Source organism: Narcine bancroftii, chromosome 4 (assembly GCF_036971445.1).
Source record: "Narcine bancroftii isolate sNarBan1 chromosome 4, sNarBan1.hap1, whole genome shotgun sequence".
In the NCBI taxonomy this organism is placed as follows: Eukaryota; Metazoa; Chordata; class Chondrichthyes; order Torpediniformes; family Narcinidae; genus Narcine; species Narcine bancroftii.
In genome coordinates, this window is record NC_091472.1 from 275,904,043 (window position 1) to 275,918,618 (window position 14,576).

At 37.7% G+C, this 14,576-nt stretch overlaps 1 protein-coding gene across 12 annotated transcripts in view; it reads left to right on the top strand.

Annotated features, from left to right (window-relative positions):
• The window catches only part of LOC138761991 (low-density lipoprotein receptor-related protein 1-like), a 1,165,126-nt gene that overhangs the window by 109,894 nt on the left and 1,040,656 nt on the right, over positions 1-14,576 (top strand). The window lies entirely within an intron of this gene.

Consider the following 14,576-nt stretch of genomic DNA (forward strand, 5'->3'; position numbering starts at 1 on the left):
ATTTTGCCTCTCAGAATCTTGTGTTGAGTCCAAAACTGCTCACCTTACTCCAAATGTGGTCTGACCATCACTTAGAAACCCTCACCATTACATATTTGCTTTTGTATTCTAGTGCTCTTGAGATTAATGCTGACATTGCATTGGCTTTCCTTACAACTGACTCACCCTGCAAGTTTACCTTTGGAGAATTCTGCGTAATGACTCCAATGTCCCTCTGGACCTCCACTTTCCAAATTCTCTCTCCATTTAGAAATTTGTCTACTTTTGTCCCATTCTACCAAAGTGTACTACCATACACTTTCCTCCAATGTATTCCATCTACTTTGCCCATTCTCCCAATGTTCAAATCTCTCTGCAGATTTCTTGGTTTCACAACAATACACTTTCTTGGCTCCTCAACCTATCTTCCAATTATCCACATAAAGGCATCAATTCTATCATCTAAATCATTTATGCACAACATGAAAAGAAGTGGCCCCAAAACTGACACCCATAGAATAGCACTAGTCACCTGCTGCCAGGTGGAAAAGGCCCCATTTATTCCCATTCTTTACCTTCTCTAAGTCAACCAGGCAATTCATGCTAGTACATTTCCTGTATTTCCATGGGCTTCTATCTTGTTAAGCAGCTACATGTGTGGCATCTTATCATAATGATGGGTTCTAAGTATTGTATCATGCTTCAATCTGAAGTCTACATTTTTTCTGTAAGTTGTAAGGCTTGGAAGTGAGAGTCCTTTTACTGTGTATGCAAGTCCTGGACCATTACTTGTGTCATATTTCAGATTTATTGTCAGAGTACATACATGACATCACATACCATCTTCTTCTGTCGGCAAGACAGAATTACCACTTGTGAGTCATGCAAAAAAAACTCTACACATCATATGCATGTAAACAAATAATAAATTAAACAAACTGTGCAATAGAGAGAATAAATAAAAATCAATAAAGTATACAAGTAAGGGTCATTAAATGAATCCCAGATTGAGTTTGTTGTTGAGGAGTCTGATGATGGAGGGGTAGCAGCAGTTCCTGAATCTGGTGGTGCATGTCCTGTGACACCTATACCTCTTTCTTGATGGTAGCATTGAGAACAGAGAGTGCTGGGTGGTGTGGATCCTTGTTGATTGCTACTTTTGTTAGGGTTTTGCTTGTGATGTCCTGGGCTGTGTCCATTAACTTTTGCAGGGATTTATGTGTATTGGCATTGGTGTCCCCATACCAGACCATGATGCACACAGTCAGCACATTTACTATAGAAATTTGCCAGCGTTCCTGGTGTCATACCAAATCTTTGCAAATTCCTGAGGAAGTAGATGGACTGACGTTCTTTCTTCATGATGCCATTAGTGTGTTAACTAAGTAACAAGCAGCAGCAATTCCCATATCTCCCATGATTGCCCATTCCTCACAGTCATCTTCGTGCCCCAAAGAAAGTTAACTGATATTTGAAATTTAAGAAATGAAAATTTGTCTACTTTCTGAAGGAATCAGAATCAGTTTCAGAATTCATTGTCATGAACAAGTTACAATATTTGGTCTGTTGTGGCAGTATCATAGTGTAAACATTCATATAAGCCACCTTACAGCAATATATTTTTTTAAAGTGCATGAAATGTAAAGCAGTGTCTTTGATTCATTGATTATTCAGGAATCTGCTGGTAGCGGGGAAGAAGCTGTCCCTGTGCCGCTGAGTGCTCGTCTTTAGGCTCCTGTACCTTTTTCCCTAAGGTAGCAGAGTTAAGGGGGCATTACCTGGGTGGTGGTGAGCTTTGAAGTTAGATGCTGATTTATTTTAAAGACTCTGCCTCACAGATGTCTACGATGAAGTGACGTCTGGTGCCTATAATGTTACAGGCTAAGTTAACAACCCTCTGGAGTTTTATCTTGTCCTGAGAGATGGAACCTCCATACCAGGCAGTGATGCAACCAGCCAGAATTCTCTCCCTGATACACCTGTAGAAGTTTGAGAATCTTCGGTGACATACCGAATCTCCTCAAACACATGGCAAACTTTCTTCATGAAAACATCTACATGGAGGCTCCTAGACAGATTCTCTGAGATTTTGACATGCAGGAATTTGAAGTTCTTGACCGTTTCCACAAGTGAGCCCTCGATGAGGACTGGGTCGTGTTCTCCTGACTTCCTCCTGATGTCCACAATCACATTTTTGCTAACATTGATGTGACACCACTCACCAAGCTGATCTATCTCCCTCCTGTAGGCTTCCACATTGCCGTTTATGATTCTGCCAACAACTGTGGTGTCATCAGCAAATTTGTAGATAGCATTGGAATTGTGCCTGGCCACACAGTCATGGGTGTATAATGAGTAGAGTAGTGGGCTAAGCCCACATCCTTAAGATGCACCTGTGTTGATAATCAGTGAGGAGGAGATGTTATTTCCAATTCATACTGTTATGAACCAATAACCCTTTTAATTTTGTTTGGGACGAAAAAGACTTTGCATTAACAAAGGAACAACAATGGAAAATTTACCAGATAATGCTAAATTCAAAATAATGGTTTTTATCAAACTATTAATAACATAACATTTCTTACTTATCTCTAAACTTAACTCTAAATTTAACCCCACTATGCACAAATGTGTGTGTGTGTGTGTGTGTGTGTATGTAATAAAGTCCCACTCTGAAAAGTAAATGTTTAAAACTTCATCATAATTTTAGTCTTGCTTGAAGGCCTTAAATTTTCAGTTCAGAAATAATTATAAAGTACTTTTAAACATAATATCTTCAGGGGTCTTAAAACTCTCAATTCTTTCGATGAGTTGTCCTTGAAATAAGTGACCATCTTATTGAGACACCAATGTACCTCCTGCGAAAAGTAGAAAACAAAGCCTGTCTTCCCAGATCAAATCTTTTTCTTTTGAATGAAGACTTTGTAATATGTTTTCCAAACAAAACTGCTCTTTTTGCTCTCTATTTATTCTGTGTCCCCTTTTCTTAAAATTAATACACACATCACCTATTTTGGTTACTGTAATTAAACCCTGTCCACCACGATGTTCCCACTCCTGTGTTTGTCACAGGGTTTTAACTTCTGTAAACAGATCCAAAAATGTCTGAATTCAATAATATATTTCTCCAAATCATGTGACAGTTATATTATCAATGAGGTCAGTCTAAATTCTTGGAAACCACATGCCTATTAGTTTTATTTCTACCAAACCTCTGGCCTTTTTCAACCCACTCCACATCCATAACAACCTCTTACCTCATCTCTGTTCAAGAGGCTAGTGGTTTGGTTTAAAAACAAATGGCTTCCTTCTACAGTTCTTATTGAGTACGTAGATACTTCAGTTTTTAATAAAGCAAATACTCAATTGTTCTTGAATAATTATGATCCAGTTCAGATCCTTTTCCAGATACTGCGACTTTGAAAATGAACTTTTTAAAAATATTTTATTTTCAAGACCCACGCAAGCAAACAATATAGTACATTTTTCTTATGCACAATATAATTTGGAGTCCAGCATTTTCCCCTCTCCCTTCCCTCCCTTTTCCCTAAACCTATACAGATATACAATTACATAAGAAAAACAACATGCTACCAATTACCTAGTATTAAATAAACAATAAAGGGTTGGGGATAAACAATGAAAATGAATATAAAAATTATAACACACAATTATATAATTATAATTAAAAATGATAAGCTCTGTGCTATGCCCCCCAATTCACTCTCTTCTTTATTTACCTGGTGGAACAGCTTATTTCTTTTTTCATTACTTAAGGCTTGGTGGGGGTGGGGTTGATGTGGACATAGGTCATTTCCACTCATCTATGTGCTTCAGATATGGCTGCCACAGTTCAACAAATGTGTCATACTTCCTTAAATTGTACATAATCTTCTTTGGGGAATGCAAAGCTGAATTTCTGCATTCCATCATGCAATACTAAGCTGAGACTTCCACACAAGTCCTATACACTTTCTCTCTTCTCTGAGTACAATGGTTCTCCTAAATGTACTGTGACCTGTGTTTGTAACCCTGTAATCAACTCAAAACCAACCCAAAACTTATTTATAAGGAATATAGCATTCCATTAACCTAAACATTAATATTAAGTCAGATCCATTACATTACTGACAATGGTCTTCAAATGAGGATGGCAAAAATCCAGTTGCAGAGGGGGTGCAAACAACCAGAGTTTGCAGCTTCTTGACCAGCACTAAGGGAATAATGGTGTTGAAGGCTGAGCTGTAGTGGATGAAGAGCAGCCTTATGAAATGAGTTGCTGTTTTCGAGGTGATGCAGAGCTTAGTAGAGAGCCAGTTATATTGCATCTGCTGTGCAGCGATTGCAACAATCGCCTAACACAATTACAGTGTGTCCAGATCTTTGCTTAGGTATGTGTTAATTCTGGCCATGACCACTCTCTCAAACATTTATCACAGTAGAAATTGGTGCTACTGGGCGATAGTCGTTGAGGCAGCTCACTCCGCTTTTCTTGGGCACCGGGATGATTGATGCCCTTTTGAAGCAGGTGGGACTCTTTGACTGCAGCAATGAGAGGTTCAAAATGTCCATGAACACTCTGTCAAATTGGTTGTCACAGATTTTCAGTACTCTGCCAGGTATGCTATCAGGGCCTGATGCCTTGCGAGTGTTCAAATTCTTGAATGATGTACTGACATCCTCAGAGACAGATATCACAGGGTCCTTAGCCTTTTCTGGGATTCTAGCATGCACTGTTTGTTTTTCTTTCTCAAAACAGGAATACAAGGTGTTCAGCTCATTGGGTAATGAAGCATCACAGCCATCTATGGTGTTTGCCCTCCCTTTGTATGGCATAATGCCCTGCACTCCCTGCCATAACTGTTGTATTGTCTCTAGCTTCCTCCGTAATTGCCACTTTGCTTCAGAGATGGCCTTCTGCAGGTTGTACCTGGACTTCTTGTAGAGATCTCAATCCCTGGCCTTTTAAATGCCCATTTTAAGGCCATACGCATTGTGAATGTTGCAAATATTTTGAAATTTGATTAAATCCAAATCTGATATAGCCTATCAGTGACTGCTGTTATATTGGATAAATTATAAATTGAAATGAACACTGTCAACAAACAGCTCTTCATCTCATCTCATGCCTTGGGATGATCATTGGGATAGACACTGATCATGTTTGGTGGATCATGACTACGTACAGTGAAAGCTCTCAGCCAGATTATTCACAACATTGTAGCTGAGGAGTTCAGGTTTACCATGGCAGGAGTAGCTGGAACCAGGGGTCAGTGCCTGTTGTATTTGGTAAGTATCAGGTTCAGTCGGTTCACACAGAGATAAATTTGGACCCAAGTGTTATAATCAAAAATAATTTTATTGAACACATGGGAGACAAACAGGGGAAGAATCAAAGATACTTAATTAATTTACTACTAAAGAACTATATCGGCATTCACATCAGACCTAGGTTGGATTCTGATACCAGTGACCACTAATCTTCATCATGGTACGAGACAAAAATTGTAAAGGTGGAAGCAGGAACATCAGGCACAAGGGACTGCAATACTGATGGCTGCTTACCCTACCACACTCTCCCACATGTTTACACACATATAGACTGGAATTTCAGCAGACTCTCCCAATCCCCATACCTTAGGTTGTTAAGTAACTTACGGTTACTAACACACATTAACAAGACAGGGACTTCAACGCACACTCCCGGTTCCCTGTACTAACAGGGATCTGGCTCTCTGCAGGGACTTATCTGCTGCAGCATTATGGTTCAACTCTGTATAATTCACGCCTTACCCACCATTCCTCCAGTGATGTCCACAGTAGCGACCTGGCATTGAGCAAAGTCTGGGGCTTGGATCAAGAGGCAGAGAGAAGGAAATGTTCTATGCATCAATGTTTTATACTGTTCTGAGGTGGGCTTCTGGTCAATGATGTCAGTGAACAACTTAAATTAACTAATGGAAAGGTGTGAACTAATGGGAGGCCGAAGTCCAACCTTGATTGGCAGGTGATGCAACTTCTGAACAAGTTTCAGATAGGAAGTTCACATGACCCTCAGAAGTCCATAATGCTCCAAACAGGGAGGCCACATGCTCCTCCACAAACCACATATAACGGTGTCTCAAAATAAAAGGCCAAGCATTCAGGAGCAAAGATGAGCTCACATTTCTTCAGTTTTAGAATTCATTACCCAATGTCATTTTTTGAGACTCAGTTACAGAGATGAATGGATTTTGACAAATCAGGAGAAACAAGGGATAGGGATTAGTGCAAGAAAGTGGCATTGAGATAAACTATCGGGCTGATGTAAATGAAAAGATGTGAAGGACCAAATGGCTAGCTTCTTCCACTTAAATTTGAACATAATCAGGATGTTCTGATCTGAAGTTTGGCAATATTTTTAGATAATGTTTGGTGTTCATGGAGATGTAAAAACAAATGTTATTGGCCACAAACATTTGAATCCACAAGATAATTTTGGTGATGATTATCCCAAGAAGATAACTTGTCAATTTAATAATATCAAGATCATGGTGCAATCCTACCTTCAAGCAGGCATGAAGAGCTGTTACATCAATAATAACCTTTATATATAGATATAGAGAGATATAGATATAGATAGCTTCAATCCAATGAAGAATTTGTATCAAATGGAAATTAAGATTTCCCCTCCCACCGCCCTATCCATCAAAGATCCTTCTGGTGTCTGACATGAGTATGACTAATAACTAGTTCATGTATAAGTGCTCAGAAGTTCATTGCCTGTCAGCCACACAAACTGAATCATTCGTTCTCTGGTTCTGAAATTCCAATCCTTCAAATGTAATCGGATTGATATTTGGAGCTAATCTTCACCATCATTATTTTACTTGCTTTGGTATTATTGAATTAGTTGGATTTCTCAACATAGATTTTCATCATGGAAATAATCCTCTCTGCAGCCCACTGAATGAAAAACAATTGAAGAAATGGGAAACCACTGATACCAGTAAATGCAAAAGAAGGACACCAGAATACTAACCTCTCCCTTCCTCCAGAATTGCCACAAATTAAATATGCATATTTATCAAATTTTAAATTACAAGAATGGGTGAATAAACCAACTCAGTGGTAGAAATTTGAATATAAATTCTGTCTTTGATATAATCATCAAAATGGAACAATCTTTGCAGGATTTTTGCATTGACACTCATCTCCTTTATGGAGAACTAAAGATAATGCCCTGGTGGCATTGTTTATTCCTCCTCCATTCAATTGACTTTTATTTTAAATTTATCCTTTGTTTAAATTGCTCTCATTTGTATATGTATCTTTTCTAGAGTTTTTTTTTGCACTGCTGGCAAGTAGAAATTCTGCCTGGCTTGTAAGAAAAAAAAACAGGTTTATGTTAATTTGTACTCTGACAATAATCTGAAGTTTGAAAATACAGTCACTCCTCATCTTTCTCAAATGTCAGTGCAACGTCGAACAAAACATTCTCTAATAATTCTGAACACTGAGTTCTCAAACAATCCACCTATTCCACAAGACTCTGCTTCTGCGTTTCCAATGATTGTAGGATCCTTTCCCACAGAGCCATTGCAATGGCTGCACTTAGCTTCATTGTCTTCTCATCTCTACTCTTGTGTCTTGGTGTGTACCAAATGGCAGCTCTCACAGATATATACTGCCACTCGAAGACCAACAGAATTTGAGCAGATCGTAGTGTCTTTCATCCAATTGTTGATCTTCTTGTTCAAATTTGGCTATATCACCTGTGATGAGAATAAATGAGGTTTGTTTTGTGTGCTGTTCAGCAAGTCTATTTGTACATAATCACAATAAATGAAATAAAGTACAGAGTGTAGAGCTATGAGAGATCATTTCAAACTGAGTCAAGGCAACATTATTGCATGAGTAAGTGGGTTGTTCAGGAATCTGATTGTGGTGGAAAAGAACCTGTTCTTCAATCAGTGGTGAATGATTTTAGTCTTGAATTCTCTTCCTGACAGGGGGAGGGAGAAGAGAGTGTTGTGTGAGATGGGTCCTTTAGTATGTTAGCTACTTTTCAAAGAAATTGATGGAATTAGTGGAGGGAGGAAGGTTTGTGTAATGGTCTGAGCAGTATTCATAATTCTCTGCATTTATTGCGGTCTTGGGCAATGAAGTTTCTATCCCATACAGTGATGCATCCAGATAGGATACTCTCAATGGTGCATCTATAGAGAGGGTTGAGGGTCTTCAGGAACATGCTGAATCTCTCAGCTTCTGAGGAACCAGAGTTGCCGCTGTCCTCCTTGGCCATTGCATCAACATGTTTGATCGAGAACAAGTCATTAGAGATTTTACTCCTATGGACTTAAATTTGTCTGCTGCTTCCACATCAGCAGGGATGGAGAAGTGAGCTTTACTCCTCTTCCTGGACTGAAAGTGACTCGGTGGCTAAGAAGGCATGAAACCTTCTATCTCAGTTGAGGATTCTCTCAGAATTTGTTCCCAGAAAAAGAAGCCTCCATTCCCCGAATGCTTAGGATGAACCTCCTTTTCTTGAGATTCTTGATGAATGTACAGTCCAAATAAAGTAGACAATTATTTTTATCCACAATGTGGCCATTTTGAAGACAGCCCATGCATGATGGATCTGACATTGAGGGTGACTCTCAATGCTAGCCAAGGTCTTGTGCTGGTTTGAGAGTTCTAGTGATGAGGCATTCTTCCAAATGACCTTGCAGCTCAGGGGAAACTATCTCAGAGAATATTCTGTGACCTTTTCCTGCAAGGATTTCAGGAAGGTCTGCTGATAACTGCCTGATGGACTTGTCTAATGTGCTTTTCTGCAGAAAATTTTCATCAGCTCAGCACATGGTGACATTTGCTGTTTGTCCTTCAGCTTGAAGCAGTTGTATGTCAATGGGACTGAATCACTGAAGCAGATTACAATGTGTTGCCACTGGTTTGCAGGACTTTTGTGCGACTGAATGGGGATAAATATTTCTTAGCAATTGTTGTGAAGTTGCACTATTTGCTGGCTAATTCAAGTTCCTGTACACATTCTCAGCAAACATCAGCAATATTAACTGCAGTATCAATTGGATATAATTCTCACTGAATATCATTCAAAATTAAATGTGCTATGAATTGGTTGCCTGCAGTTGATCTAAAGTCATGTACATTTGGATCCCAGTGAAAATTAATTGAATAACACTTACTAACTTCAGTAATTGTTTTTAAAATAATCAATCTTCCTGCTACATGTGCTTTTGAGGTTTGCATTAAAGGGGATTTGACTAGACTCACCTTCTCTTCATCATCAGATCAAACCAACAAAGGATGATTAAGTCAGTCCACGTTAACAAGGAAAACTGAATGGTCTCAATCTGCCATTTCCTGAAAACTTCAGTGCACTACTTATGCAATTATTATGAGGATTTGGTTATAATTTGGAACTTCAGTTGTCCAGACTTTGAGTAAGAATGCTTCAAAGTAAGTTCGTCAAAAGAAGCCAAGTTAATTTCAATATGTCCTATTGTCAGGAAAACATGGTCCAGCTTGAAATTAAACAAAATATTGGAATTGGCATAATGCAGAAACAGAATGACATCAGTCTTAAGATCCAAAATCCTATCTGTTTCTTTTCAATCTCTTTCAGCCATACCAACAATCAGCTACAAAGCAATGCCTTTTGAGACAACTTTCAAGTGACAAATCTTTTATAAGGTTATATTTCAATGTCTATTTATTTGTTCTTGAGAGTCGTAAAGAGGCAATGAAAATGCAGAACATTGATTTATCTTCTGGGTTAATGGAAAAAAAATAACAGTGAATAACAGCAGACGCTCTTAGTTTTCATTCCAAGTCCCACCTTTTCCTCTGGAGTTGACAAAAGGTAATAGCATGAGTCCAGAGCACTCTAATCCTCGAGTCATTGCGGATGAAAATAACACCACAGGTTGTGCTTCATATCTTTTGTTTTAGGACAGGTTGAGATTTAAATCTGCTGTATCATCCTCAATGATGAGACAGTTTTGTGAACGATGCACAAAGTCTGCATTGGCAAGATTATAGCTCACCCATTTTTGCAATTAGTTTAAACTTTGAACATAAATGGTTAATTTGGGGGTACATTCTCATCCACTTACATGAGGAAGGATGTACTGGCTTTGGAGGCAGTGCAGAGGAGGTTCACCAAGTTGATTCCCTAGATGAGGGAGTTAGCCTATGATGAGAGATTGAGGTGTCTGGGACGGTACTCACTGGAATTTAGAAGAATAAGAGATCAAATAGAAACATACAAAATCTTGAAAGGAATACATAAGTTGTTGCCATTGGTGAGGGAGACGAGAGAACATCGCTTCAAGATCCAGGGTAGTAGATTTATAGCAGAGAGAGGGAGGAACTGCTTTTCACAGAAAGTGGTGAATCTGTGGAATTTGATGCCCATTGAAGCAGTGCTGGATACCTCAGTAAATATCTTTAAGACAAAGTTGGATAGATTTTTTTTAAAACAAAGTACACAAATTAAGGGATTTGGTGAAAAGGCAGGTAGGTGGAGGTGAGCCTATCATCAGATCAACCATGATCTCATTGAATGGAGGAGCAAGCTCCTGGGCCAGATGGCATTCTCTTGCTCTTATTTCTTATGTTGTTGTATTCTTAGAACATATCAAGGATTGAAAACAAATTGTGCTTTATTTAATGCCTTGTTTTTGGTATTTTCATGGCCAGACTGCACATTGTTTTTCATTATTTTACATGCAAAAGAAAATAAAATTTTGGCATAAAGATGTATTTGAATTTTGAAAATTGCCAGTGTGATGTGCTAATACAGATGTACCTTGAAGGAGGGCTCAGGCCTGAAGCATCAATGATTTATCTTTACCTTCTCAGGACACTGAGACCAGCTGAGTTGCTCCAGCACACATAGGAGTTTTTATTTTGTGCTAATACTGAGACTTTCAGAAGTTAATTTTATTTCAAATCATTGAATAGTTTTCTGTGTGTGCTATTTGGCCACACCTGGCCTAGATTAGGATAGGATCACAGTGTTCTTCAGTTTGTGACTTCTTTTTAAAATCATGTTGAGACTTAAATCAGCTGTTTCCACTTCAATGATGTGTCATAAATGAATCAAATGAAGAGAATGAGGCAGAACAGAAATTTTCTTCACAGTTAAGAATTCAAAGTAATTAACAAGCTGTTCTTTAAAGGCTGCAATGAGCCAGTGAAACAATTTTGTAAATCTAAATGTCAGGTTTATAAGGAATCACCAATTTGTTTTTCCAGAGTCAATGGTCTAGAAATTCATTTACACAAATGCAGATCAAAATGGAGCAGTATGAAGAATTCCATTAGCTCAAAAATGTTTTACATAGACCAGTAATGTTCATGATTGTCAGAAAATTTGTATGCTTATATTTTTAAATAAACTGGGATTTTCATTCTTCCTTGCATTTTTTTCTTCAAATCTTAGCAAATATCACTTGTATGGCAACATGCAAAATTTATTGAGATTTTCAACTCTACTGGTTAGAAACAACAGTTTATGTACCCCCACAACATTATCTGAATTTCACAACATCAATTCATGAAAATGCTATTCAAATGAACAGTGTTCAAAGTGCATATTTTATTCTCAATGAGACTGGTGATCTCCTTCAGCTTCATGCAATATATGAATCTTGACTGCTTTAACCATACAGATTAGGGTCATGGCCATTTTTAGTTTACTTGGCTGCAAATCATTCAAAACTCCTGTTAAAAGAAGAGTGGGTACAAGCAGTTGCCTACACTGCTGGCTTCCTAAAAGTCAATATATTAAAAGATTTCACTTGCATTGTTGCAGAAACCTCATTTATTTATTTAAATGCTCTTGTTTTTAAAAAGGCTAACATACCATTTGCCATTGTTGTTTGTTGCATCCATGTGTTGGTTTTCAGTGCCCTATGTACAAGAACCTTTGAATTTCAACATGATCCAATTTCATTTAGAAATTGTGTTTTTCTGATTGATGCCAGTGATTTCCAATGTTCATATTATATTCTCATCAGCGTTATGGAAAGTAATTGTTCAATTGTTACTCCAGGAATCTCAAAAGCCTGGAATGTGGGAAATATCATTGGCCAAATTACTATAGTTCACTTAGAGGTCAGTTGGATCAGTCCCAAAGCAAAATTCTGTTGATAGGGCAAATATAAATTTAAAAAGTGAAAGTTGATTTTTTTTAAAAAGTAATTTACTTCAGTGGCAGAAATTCATCCCCTTTTGTTGCCTGTCCTGACTTTTCTAGCATTTTGCAGTTATTTCCAGTCCCTGCAATATTTTGATTTTGGATCAAATAAAAGATCATAAATCTGAAACACAGCTCCATTTCACATTCTGCAATTGGTAACTGAGCTTTGACAACATTTTATGTTGCATTTTATCCCTCTCCATCCAAAATGGAATACGTTTGAAATTTTCTACTGAACTGCAGTGTTGTGAAGCTTTACACCCTGTTTGTTCATTCAAATACTTCAAATTTACCATTGAAACTATTTTAGATGCAAGTTAAACTGTTGTGAGGAAAAAAAAATCCCCTTTCAAATATCTGTCCTCAGCTTCCTTAGCTAGAAGAGATTCTATCTTGGATAGAATACTGTTACAATCCCAAAGGACCCCAAAACCCAGCAGCAATAGACATTAACCAAGACAAGTAGTTACTTAAACAAAAGTTGTTTTTAATTTTCTTTAAACATGAAAACAGAATCAAACTTTAACTCATCTCTATTAACTTTAACTCAACCTAACCCCCTTCTAATTCTAAGCGTAATGTGTGTGTAAATTTAAGAAAAAGTTCTTTGGTTCACAGTCCAATCTCACTTCTCATTCTTCCAAGTTCAGTGGTTGCAGGCAATTCTTATACTGTGCACAGAATTTAATATGTATAAAGTTCACCAGGCTGGGATGCTCGAAAGGTAAATGTTTACCGCTCAGGAAGGTTCTTTGTAGGTTTACAGAGAGAGATTTGTTGTTCCAGGATTTCCACAACTGAGATACCACCATTAGTCACCTCAATGTCTTGCTGATGAAACTTACCCCATCAGGGTTCTCCAGATGATAACCTCTTCCTTTCAGGCTCCTCCAGAGTTCCTTTCTGTTTCACTTATTCCAAGAGAAACATCAGACTGATAGCACTTCCAGCCATCCACCACTCTGGAACTTCTGTTTCAGTTCCAGCCAGATTCTCCTGCTTATTTCAGCTGTGACTGTTCAGTTTCAGTGTGTCTCTTGCTCTCTCTCTCTCTCTCTCTCTCTCTCTCTCTCTCTCTCTCTCTCTCTCTCTCTCTCTCTCTCTCTCTCTCTCTCTCTCTCTCTCAATAGGAGTTAGTCTTCTGCTTGCATCTGTTGTTTTTAGGTAAACAAGAACCCAGTAGTGACCTTTGAGTGAGCACTTTGCAGAAAGGTCAGATGTCTTGTAAAAATATTCCACATAGATGGCCTGTCTCCAGTCCATTCATTTCATGACATTATTTCAATTAGCACCTACTTCTGAAATGTGCATAGCAGTCTCCATAGTTTCTGTGAAGTCATTGAATATGAATTCTTCAGTATTTTAATAGATGTTTTAAAATGTGTGTATGTATGTATGTAACCTACTCTAATTTTAACAATTTAGCTCCCAAATATATCACAATACAAATTTTATTTTATTTCAATTCAACATTCTTAACATTACTAAAACAATAAAAGGATAAATGTTGCTTATTCAATGCATTATTGTATCTGTAAAGCTGATTATGAAAGTTTTTGCCACATCTGAAACTCAGTGAGTTTATCATTCTATTTGGTCCAGAAGCCAGAAAAGTCTTCAGCAATGAATTGTGAAATTCTGAGTGTACTAATCAAGTACTTAATGGTAGGACTTTATTTGTATCCAAACTAAACTCTGGAATTCCTTTCTTTAGGCTCTGATACCCTTCTATCCATGAAGGCGTTCCTGCATATACCTCTTTCATCAAGTTTTTTGCCACTAAATACTGAAGTGGCTTCTTAATGAGCCTATCATCGGATCAGCCATGATCTTATTGGATGACTGAGTAGGCTGGATTGGCTGAATGACCTACTGCTCATTTTTAATGTTTTTGTCAGTTTAACAATTACAATGTAATTGCCAATTTCCACATTGGCTTCATTGTGTTACTCAAGACCCACAAAACTGAAGTAAAATAAATTATCACCTCTCTCTGAGAACAAATTTATATTTGTAAGTTCTTTTCACTTGGTATCCCAATGAAGATTTCTTTTATTTTTATTCAGGTCTTTAGGCAACCAGCAATATCCAAGTTTTGAGACCTTTGTTTCAAAGAGTGACATCACATCATGTATCGCATTAAAGTGCTCACAAATGTAACTTCATCAATTGTTCTAATAAAATATAATGTAAAATAGGCATCTTCTGAGTATACATGCCAAACTTGGCAGAATACAGTAGTGCATTCATCCTCAATGTTCCTAACCATAATGAGGCTAAACAGTATAAGCATGTGTGAAGGATCATAAATTCTATCAGTGTGAAAAATTTGCAGGTGAGCAAAAATTAGTGTTCATCCCTAGTCTCCCTACTCAAACTGGAAAGGTCA